This window comes from Oncorhynchus keta, unplaced genomic scaffold, assembly GCF_023373465.1.
Source record: "Oncorhynchus keta strain PuntledgeMale-10-30-2019 unplaced genomic scaffold, Oket_V2 Un_contig_4398_pilon_pilon, whole genome shotgun sequence".
NCBI classification, from domain to species: domain Eukaryota; kingdom Metazoa; phylum Chordata; class Actinopteri; order Salmoniformes; family Salmonidae; genus Oncorhynchus; species Oncorhynchus keta.
The window spans coordinates 166138-175055 of NW_026287752.1; the positions used below are offsets into that span (position 1 = coordinate 166138).

At 42.1% G+C, this 8918-nt stretch overlaps 1 protein-coding gene across 1 annotated transcript in view; it reads left to right on the forward strand.

Annotated features, from left to right (window-relative positions):
- The window catches only part of LOC127924657 (zinc finger protein 883-like), a 175301-nt gene that overhangs the window by 85591 nt on the left and 80792 nt on the right, over nucleotides 1-8918 (forward strand). The window lies entirely within an intron of this gene.

An 8918-nucleotide genomic window follows, 5' to 3' on the forward strand; every position in this document is an offset into this window, starting at 1 on the left:
TCAATATAATATTGTTAGCTTCCATTGGTTCCCATTATCCAAAAGTGTTCCATTGGTTCCATTTTCAAAAGGGTTCCATTGGTTCCCATTATCCAAAAGTGTTCCATTGGTTCCATTTTCAAAAGGGTTCCATTGGTTCCCATTATCCAAAAGTGTTCCATTGGTTCCATTTTCAAAAGGGTTCCATTGGTTCCCATTATCCAAAAGTGTTCCATTGGTTCCATTTTCAAAAGGGTTCCATTGGTTCCCATTATCCAAAAGTGTTCCATTGGTTCCATTTTCAAAAGGGTTCCATTGGTTCCCATTATCCAAAAGTGTTCCATTGGTTCCATTTTCAAAAGGGTTCCATTGGTTCCATTATCCAAAAGTTGAGAAGAATATATCCAGCTCAAGTATTTATAAGTATTTGACATGAACAATACACTACCATTCAAAAGTTTGGGGTCAGTTAGAAATGTCCTTGTTTTTGAAAGAGAAGCAAAACAAATGTGTCCATTACAACCCACATCGACGGGACAACAGTGGAGAAGGTGAAAGGTTTTAAAGTTCCTCCGTGTTCATATCACCCACTAACTGAAATGGTCCACAGACACAGACCGTGTGGCGAAGAGGGTGCAACAGGGGCTCTTCAAACTCGGGAGGCTGAAAAAAATGTGGCTTGTCACCGAAAACCCTCACTAGCTTTTTAACAGGTGCACATTTGAGAGCATCCTGTCGGGCTGTATCACCGCCTGGTACGGCAACTGCACAGCCCACAACCACAATGCTCTCCAGAGAGTAGGACAACGCATCACCGGGGGCAAACTACCTGCCCTCCAGGACACCTACAGCACCCGATGTCACCGGGGCAAACTACCTGCCCTCCAGGACACCTATACCACCCGATGTCACAGGGGGCAAACTACCTGCCCTCCAGGACACCTACACCACCCGATGTCACAGGGGGCAAACTACCTGCCCTCCAGGACACCTACACCACCCGATGTCACAGGAAGGGAAAAGAGATCATCAAAGACATTAAAACCACCCGAGCCACTGCCTGTTCACCCCGCTTCCATCCAGAACACGAGGTCAGTACAGGTGCATCAAAGCTGGGACAGAGAGATTGAAAAAAACAGCTTCTACCTACAGACTTGATATCATTGGCCACTATAATAAATGGAACACTCGTCACTTTAATAATGCCGCTTTAAGAATGTTTACGTATCTACGCATTACTCATCTCAAATGTATATAATGTATCTGTAACTGTATCGAGAGCAGCACCAGCTGAGGGCATGACAAAACCTTTTCCCCCTCAGGAGACTGAAAAGATTTGGCACGGGTCCCCAGATCCTCAAAAAGTTCTACAGCTGCACCATCGAGAGCATCCTGACCGGTTGCATCAAAGTCAAATCAAATGTTATTTGCCACATACACATGGTTAGCAGATGATAATGCGAGTGTAGTGAAATGCTTGTGCTTAGCAGTAGCTGGTACTCTAGTCAACGTTAGCGGTAGCTGGTAGTCTAGTTAGCAGTAGCTGGTAGTCTAGTCAATGTTAGCAGTAGCTGGTAGTCTAGTCAACGTTAGCAGTAGCTGGTAGTCTAGTCAACGTTAGCAGTAGCTGGTAGTCTAGTCAACGTTAGCAGTAGCTGGTAGTCTAGTTAGCAGTAGCGGTAGCTACTAAACGAAAATGTGATGTTCTGATAACGTCGAATACATTCTTGACATATATAAAAACAACATTCACTACCTCATGAGTTCTTCCCATCAGTATTTATCCACCAATCAGAGTGCTGATTTAAAAAAGGATGTAGTTCATGTCACGTATTTTTGTCTGAATAGAATTCGAATTCGGAACGTCACTAGTGGACTGAATACAGTTACATCAATGTATTCTTACATTATATAGAAGCAGTATTGACTGGATAATAATATATTGCCTTAAATGTGGCTGTACAGTTGATTATTTATTTATTGATTGATTAACCTTTATTGAACTAGGCAAGTCCGTTAATTCAGGACAAATTCTTATTTACAATGACTGCCTACACCAACCAAACCCTGGACGGCGCTGGGCCAATTGTGCGCCGCCTTACGGGACTCCCAATCACGGCCGGTTGTAATACAGCCTGGATTCGAACCAGGGTGTCTGTAGTGACACCTTTAGCACAGAGATGCAGTGTCTTAGACCGCTGTGATACCGCCTGGAATTGAACCAGGGACTGTAATGACGCCTCTAGCACTGAGATGCAGTGTCTTAGACCGCTGTGATACAACCTGGAATTGAACCAGGGACTGTAGTGATGCCTCTAGCACTGAGATGCCTTAGACCGCTGTGATACAGCCTGGAATCGAACCAGGGACTATAGTGCCTTAGACCGCTGAGATACAGCCTGGAATCGAACCATGGTCTGTAGTGACGCCTCTTGCCCTGAGATGCCTTAGACCGCTGTGATACAGCCTGGAATCGAACCAGGGACTGTAGTGCCTTAGACCGCGGTGATACAGCCTGGAATTGAACCAGGGACTGTAGTGACGCCTCTAGCACTGAGATGCCTTAGACCGCTGTGATACAGCCTGGAATCGAACCAGGGACTGTAGTGCCTTAGACCGCTGTGATACAGCCTGGAATCGAACCAGGGACTGTAGTGCCTTAGACCGCTGTGATACAGCCTGGAATCGAACCAGGGACTGTAGTGCCTTAGACCGCTGTGATACAGCCTGGAATCGAACCAGGGACTGTAGTGCCTTAGACCGCTGTGATATAGCCTGGAATCGAACCAGGGACTGTAGTGGCTTAGACCGCTGTGATACAGCCTGGAATGGAACCAGGGACTGTAGTGCCTTAGACCGCTGTGATACAGCCTGGAATCGAACCAGGGACTGTAGTGCCTTAGACCGCTGTGATACAGCCTGGAATCGAACCAGGGACTGTAGTGCCTTAGACCGCTGTGATACAGCCTGGAATCGAACCAGGGACTGTAGTGCCTTAGACCGCTGTGATACAGCCTGGAATCAAACCAGGGACTGTAGTGCCTTAGACCGCTGTGATACAGCCTGGAATCGAACCAGGGACTGTAGTGGCTTAGACCGCTGCACCCCTCGTCACTACAAGTCTGAACCAACATGTGTTAATTTTTTGCACGTCTCAATATATTAGGATTATTTAAATAAATACATGAAGAAGAAAAAGGTTTTGTCTGAAAGTAAAATAAACATTTTTCCTAAACTGCGTTGCCCAGTCAGCAGATGGCGATGTGCATCTTTCAGGTGATGCTGCTGGTGTGACGTATAATCTAGTGGACGGGAAGCTTCGTCAACAACAACAGCTCGTCAGCCACTTCGGTAGCTTGCCAGACAACATAGCCGAAACGTTACAGCTCCTTGAGATGCTTTCGGTGTATATGAGACACTGTGTTTATAAAAAATATGTATTTCATATTTATGTACTAATCAGCCGAACAGCTAAAATAGCCTACCACTAGGCTTGTAGCTCATCTTAACTAGCTAACATCAGTACGTACATATCCCAACCAGAAGCCATGGATTACAGGCATGTCTAGGTCCAATAGGCTCCTTAACGATTAATAAAATGGCCACCCAGACTATTTGCATTTTTTTTTTTACTCTGCTGCTATTTGGTGTTTACTATCTATGCATAGTCACTTTACCCCTACCTACATCTACATATTAACTCAATTACCTCAACTAACCTGTTGAAGCACCTTTGGGTAGCGATTACAGCCTTGAGTCTTCTTGGGTATGAAGCTAGAAGCTTAGCACACCTGTATTTGGGGAGTTTCTCCCATTCTTCTCTGCAGATCCTCTCAAGCTCTGTCAGGTTGGATGGGGAGCGTCGCTGCACAGCTATTTCCAGGTCTCTCTAGAGACGTTTGATCGGGTTCAAGTCCGGGCTCTGGCTGGGGCACTCAAGGACATTCAGATACTCATCCCTCAGCCTCTCCTGCATTGTCTCGGCTATGTGCTTGGGGTCGTTGTCCTGTTGGACGGTGAACCTTCACCCCAGTCTGAGGTCCCCTGGAGCAGGATTTCATCAAGGATCTCTCTATACTTTGCTCCGTCTTTCCCCCTCCTGACTAGCCTCCCAGTCTCTAAAACATATTATTATCTAATTTCAGCCTTTGGGAGCTAGATATGTCTGTTTCTCTTCATCAGACAGCAGCTCACGTTTTCACAAGAGGCTGTAGTTACATCGTAAATAAAAGCAGGTCATTGGCTGCCTACATCACCAGGGGTCTGTACGGGACCTCTGATTGGTTCCAAGTTTAGGAGTTCGGCAAATTTGCCTGAACAGACATAGAGTGTTAAATATATACTTTTTATGAGAAAATGTGCAAGAATTGAAGATGCCAATGTAACAGTATAACTTTAAACCATCCCCTCGGCCATACCCGGGCGCGAACCAGGGACCTTCTGCACACAACGACAACAGCCACCCCCGAAGCATCGTTACCCATCGCTCCACAAAAGCCGCGGCCCTTGCAGAGCTTCAAGGTCTCAGAGCAAGTGACGTCACCGATTGAAACGCTATTTAGCGCGCACCACCGCTAACTAGCTAGCCGTTTCACATCCGTTACACCAACAAATGTTATAGTCATCATCACAATGTTTTACTGTCATGTACAAAAATCAGGTCCTCCCTCGACTGGGACCGATTAACTTCACTCCTTTCAGCTTCGGTCCAACACCTAATAATACAACTACAGAACAATTTGCCAGATGTTTCACCTGACGTATAAATGTGAGGCATCTGGTTGGCGTTTCCACTCACTATCATTATATGGTGATGAGAGGAAGCCCAGTGGTAGAAGATGGAGCGAGATGGATTCTGGCCGACATTCTGCTAATCTTTTTATCGATAAAACATTTTTTACCTCAATACAGTTTTTCTGTTTCCATATCTATAATCTGTAATAAACAGAGTGGACTACGTTTTGTAGACTTTACCCTTTGCCAAGGTCTCAACAAAAATGGCGTTGTTTAGAAGGTGGCCAATGGCGAAATGAGTTACTGCTTCACAGAGTAGTGAATAGGATCTCTCTCTAGCTCGTGCTTGGCTCCGCCCACCTCTTGTCTTGTTCTGTCCACTATGATCCATTTGCTCCCATTGGAAACGATCGGACTGGTCTATCTTGGGTTAGTTATAAAAAAACATCTCCAGTCATTCCGTGAAGAGCATGAGGTGTGGCCGACGTTAGCCAGATTGAGCTAGCTACCGAGCTAGTATATGATTTTTTTTCTTTATTTTTTTGCAGAAAAAAACCCAAGTATATATAAGAAGTATACAAACAGACAATGATAACATATGCTAGGGGGTACACCAAATTACAGATTATACAAAGACCTTAAAAGAAACACACATATTGATTGTTTTAACAGCTATTTTATTAGAATAATGTAGTGGTCTTAATAATAATGGTCTTAATGCAACACAACTTCTTACAAGTTTTGTTAAATCCAGCGATATACAAGGGATCTCTATTGCTGACAGAGATAATTAAAGGGATCTCTATTGCTGACAGAGATAATTAAAGGGATCTCTATTGCTGACAGAGATAATTAAAGGGATCTCTATTGCTGACAGAGATAATTAAAGGGATCTCTATTGCTGACAGAGATAATTAAAGGGATCTCTATTGCTGACAGAGATAATTAAAGGGATCTCTATTGCTGACAGAGATATTATCATCAGTCAACTTGCGGATGACACTACCCTCTTTTTTGAAAGATGCTGACCAGATTCCTAGAGCAGTCTATGTGATAAATATTTTTTCCAAAAGCATCTAGTCTTTGCCTGGAACTGTTCCCATTCATATAAAGAGTTTTAACTACAAAAGATCCATTCATATAAAGAGTTTTAATAGTACTACAAAATAGCTCCCCAAAGTCACATTTCTCAAGATCCATTCATATAAAGAGTTTTAATAGTACTACAAAATAGTTCCCCAAAGCCACATTTCTCAAGATCCATTCATATAAAGAGTTTTAATAGTACTACAAAATAGTTCCCCAAAGTCACATTTCTCAAGATCCATTCATATAAAGAGTTTTAATAGTACTACAAAATAGCTCCCCAAAGTCACATTTCTCAAGATCCATTCATATAAAGAGTTTTAATAGTACTACAAAATAGTTCCCCAAAGTCACATTTCTCAAGATCCATTCATATAAAGAGTTTTAATAGTACTACAAAATAGCTCCCCAAAGTCACATTTCTCAAGATCCATTCATATAAAGAGTTTTAATAGTACTACAAAATAGTTCCCCAAAGCCACATTTCTCAAGATCCATTCATATAAAGAGTTTTAATAGTACTACAAAATAGTTCCCCAAAGTCACATTTCTCAAGATCCATTCATATAAAGAGTTTTAATAGTACTACAAAATAGCTCCCCAAAGTCACATTTCTCAAGATCCATTCATATAAAGAGTTTTAATAGTACTACAAAATAGTTCCCCAAAGTCACATTTCTCAAGATCCATTCATATAAAGAGTTTTAATAGTACTACAAAATAGTTCCCCAAAGTCACATTTCTCAAGATCCATTCATATAAAGAGTTTTAATAGTACTACAAAATAGTTCCCCAACGTCACATTTCTCAAGATCCATTCATATAAAGAGCTTTAATAGTACTACAAAATAGTTCCCCAAAGTCACATTTCTCAAGATCCATTCATATAAAGAGCTTTAATAGTACTACAAAATAGTTCCCCAAAGTCACATTTCTCAAGATCCATTCATATAAAGAGTTTTAATAGTACTACAAAATAGCTCCCCAAAGTCACATTTCTCAAGATCCATTCATATAAAGAGTTTTAATAGTACTACAAAATAGTTCCCCAAAGCCACATTTCTCAAGATCCATTCATATAAAATTTTAATAGTACTACAAAATAGTTCCCCAAAGCCACATTTCTCAAGATCCATTCATATAAAGAGTTTTAATAGTACTACAAAATAGTTCCCCAAAGCCACATTTCTCAAGATCCATTCATATAGAGTTTTAATAGTACTACAAAATAGTTCCCCAAAGTCACATTTCTCAAGATCCATTCATATAAAGAGTTTTAATAGTACTACAAAATAGTTCCCAAAGCCACATTTCTCAAGATCCATTCATATAAAGAGTTTTAATAGTACTACAAAATAGTTCCCCAAAGCCACATTTCTCAAGGGAGAGAAATAGAAACTCATTTTCCACTGTATCGAAGGCTTTATGGAAGTCTATGAAGACAATAAAACTATCTTTGAAGATTAGATCAGAATAGTCAATAAGGTCTAACACCAGTCGGATATGATTAGATATATAGGGTCTCTTCTATAATTGAGTCCAATACTGCCTTCAATCTTTTTTGAAAATATAGAGGCTAATATTTTGTAGTCGTTATTGAGCAGACAGATTGGACGCCAATTATCGAGGAGAAGCAAGTCTTTCTTGGGATTACGTATTAATGTAATCAGACCTGGAGTCAGACTGGGAGGGAGAGCATTATTTGCAATGCTTTCAGAAAAGACCAACATAAAAGGGGCAAACTATTGAGAAAAGGTTTTGTAAAACTCAGCAGATGTACCATCAGTCCCCCTAAGGTGTTCAATAGCATAAATGATCTCTTCAACTATAATAGAGTCACACTGTTTCCTTGTCAGCCTCACCAATTGATTTCACATCCCCCAGAGAGTCAAAAAAATAAATAGTTGTGGAAATCTCACAGTACTTAGAACTATATAAATTCCTGTAGAAGTTGGAACTAAAGTTAGAGACTAATTTGGGATCGTCTGTGATGAGACCATTAATATTTAATTGTTGAATTGTATTAATGGGTGGGGTTATATCCTTCCTGTTTGGCCCTGTCCGGGGGTGTCCTCGGATGGGGCCACAGTGTCTCCTGACCCCTCCTGTCTCAGCCTCCAGTATTTATGCTGCAGTAGTTTGTGTTGGGGGGCTAGGGTCAGTTTGTTATATCTGGAGTACTTCTCCTGTCCTATTCGGTGTCCTGTGTGAATCTAAGTGTGCGTTCTCTAATTCTCTCCTTATCTCTTTCTTTCTCTCTCTCTCGGAGGACCTGAGCCCTAGGACCATGCCCCAGGACTACCTGACATGATGACTCCTTGCTGTCCCCAGTCCACCTGGCCATGCTGCTGCTCCAGTTTCAACTGACCTGAGCCCTAGGACCATGTCCCAGGACTACCTGACATGATGACTCCTTGTTGTCCCCAGTCCACCTGGCCATGCTGCTGCTCCAGTTTCAACTGTTCTGCCTTACTATTATTCGACCATGCTGGTCATTTATGAAAATTTGAACATCTTGGCCATGTTCTGTTATAATCTCCACCCGGCACAGACAGAAGAGGACTGGCCACCCCACATATGCTCTCTCTAATTCTCTCTTTCTTTCTCTCTCTCGGAGGACCTGAGCCCTAGGACCGTGCCCCAGGACTACCTGACATGATGACTCCTTGCTGTCCACCTGACTGCTGCTGCTCCAGTTTCAACTGTTCTGCCTTATTATTATTCGACCATGCTGGTCCTTTATGAACATTTGAACATCTTGGCCATGTTCTGTTATAATCTCCACCCGGCACAGCCAGAAGAGGACTGGCCACCCCACATAGCCTGGTTCCTCTCTAGGTTTCTTCCTAGGTTTTGGCCTTTCGAGGGAGTTTTTTCCTAGCCACCGTGCTTCTACACCTGCATTGCTTGCTGTTTGGGGTTTTAGGCTGGGTTTCTGTACAGCACTTTGTGACATCAGCTGATGTAAGAAGGGCTATATAAATAAATTTGATTTGATTTGATATTATTTTTTTAAGAGTGGTCTTTTTCTAACCTGAAAAAAACTAGTTGAATTTTGTGCATCCTCCTCCAGCCACTTCTTCCCAGATCTGACAAAGGCTCCCTCTGCTTTCAGTTTA